Source organism: Eurosta solidaginis, chromosome 3 (genome assembly GCF_040869045.1).
Source record: "Eurosta solidaginis isolate ZX-2024a chromosome 3, ASM4086904v1, whole genome shotgun sequence".
Lineage (NCBI taxonomy): Eukaryota > Metazoa > Arthropoda > Insecta > Diptera > Tephritidae > Eurosta > Eurosta solidaginis.
The window spans coordinates 162533051-162535251 of NC_090321.1; the positions used below are offsets into that span (position 1 = coordinate 162533051).

General features: G+C 38.7%; 1 long non-coding RNA gene across 1 annotated transcript; it reads right to left on the reverse strand.

Annotated features, from left to right (window-relative positions):
• Nucleotides 1–618: 618 nt before the first annotated feature.
• Nucleotides 619–1975, reverse strand: LOC137244520 (uncharacterized). Its single transcript, XR_010951076.1, has 3 exons — nucleotides 1850–1975; nucleotides 976–1776; nucleotides 619–911 (listed from the first exon to the last, which is right to left on the reverse strand). It is a non-coding gene; the product is annotated as an uncharacterized lncRNA (long non-coding RNA).
• Between the last annotated feature and the right edge of the window lie 226 nt (nucleotides 1976–2201).

Sequence of the window (2201 nt, forward strand, 5' to 3'; positions counted from 1 at the left end):
CGCTCATTATCACTTACAAAGCAATTTGGCAGCCGATTGCAGGCTACGCGTCCCCGATATGTTCGCCAAGCCTAAAGGCTACTCACTGGAAGAAAATACAGGCCTGCCAAAAAACCGCCCTCAGAACCGCTAAGAGCTATCTTCTTATGTCCCCAGAACACCATCTACATAATGGCGCGAGAGTACCCCCATTAGGGGGAAAGAAAGGGTCATCTCCTTAAGCATTATGAGAAAATACGGCACCTGAGAACACAGCCGTATGAAGCAAAAAAAAAAAAACAAGCAGGTCCCCAGTGATTTCCACAAACAGGCGTCGGACCTCTATGCCAGGAATTGCTGGCAAATACAGTGCTTAAAAAAAAATACCCAGAACTGGCGGAAGGGGAACGCACTCTCCCTAGGGAAACGCTCGTCACTCTAGCTCAACTTCGATCTGGGTACTGTAAACTCTTACCTATCCAGAATAAACCCCGACATACAACCATCACTTCAATTGCAATGTGGAACCAACGCCCCAACACCCCTCTCACTATAGTCCACCCCTGTTGAAACAGCAAGTTTCCTTGGACTCCCGTTGTTGCTACAACAGCAACAAGTATCCCCTCATATCGTGGTTGCTTGTTTTTTTTTTTTTTCAAGTTATGCCGATAACCATGAATGGAGTGTATAAAAAAGTGACATTGTCCCCGTTGTTTCACAGCATTACTTTTGCCGATTATTTTAGTATACAACCATACTTGGTATTCAAATAATGGCAGATGGCAAATATCCAGCACAAATGGAAGAACGACATAAGCAAGGTTTCTTTACACTTTTTAACGAGTCAGTTGCTATGGTCATTTCAACACAGCCCTCATTGTAATGGAAACACAGCTCTTCTCCTGATTTAATTAAACGCTTCGCAAATAATCCTGTCAAGTTTAAGTGTCAGTAATCATATATTTTTTTTTATGTATTTATTAATACAGAACTTACCAACTTTTGGAATAGGGCAGTCAACACGGACACTAAATATTTCACAGTTCGGATCACAACTATGATTTAAATATCGACCGATATTACCCCTTTTTGTTGGGTCAACAATTGTTAATGAAGTTGATGAAGTGCTTTTTCTATTTGTTAAATGTTCATTCATACAAAGTATATAATTCATGGAAGACCCTTCGTTCCTCTTTATACGTTCAGTTGCTTCCTTCAGAGTCAATAGCTCTCCCGCATATTCACAAATGAATCCACCTTTGGGGATATCCTGCATTGTTATAAGACCTTTGGAGCCATACACATCAGAATTAACGATTTTCAACCCTTGCCTAGGTCCCTTTTGAACGAGTCGGTTACAACAATGAATAGCTTTACATTTACATAGAGAATTGCATTCATATATGAGATCGTTATGTGTTCTTGAGGTCAAAACAAGTTCATTTGAGTCACAGTTCCATTCATAATTTTTTCCGTGAGGACATATATCGTTGTTAGATTTGCTGCCATCACATTCACACCCGTTTAAGATAATAGAATTATATGCTTGTACAAGCTCATTGTAGTCCTTGCAACAGTCTGAGTTTCTTTGCCTAGTTAATACATTTTCTAGAACGTACTCGACATTGGAATTTATATGCTCGTATTCATCACAAACACCTAAATCCATATTGTAAACATTTTTTCTTAATTCAGCTGAAGCCATTATGAAATAGTGATGGACGATATCTCCAAAGATGATCATCTATGACATGACGGAACGATACAAGGTGGCAGCACGGGACAGCTGATTATAAACTATAAACAAAACAACGTGGTTTATAAAATAGAATGCAAAGGAAACAACGATGAAAATTGCAATAAAATTTACATAGGCACAACTAAGCGCGCATTGGGCACGCGAATAGCCGAACATGAAGCTGATATTAGGAAGCAAAAACAAAACACAGCTCTCTCGCAACACGCAACAACACACAAGCATATGATTGATTTTGCAAACACGAAAATTATAGACAAGGAAGCCAAAGAAAAAACACGATACACATTAGAGAGCTTACGGATTTTGAAAAACAGAGATAAAACGATAAACAAGAAAGAGGACACAGACGGTATCGCGGCTAGCTACCTATTATGCTTATGAGCTTTAATATTATTTAGTTAACTTTAGTATGACAAGTGTACCACATTAAATGGTATCGTTTTTAATTGTAAAAATCAGTTTT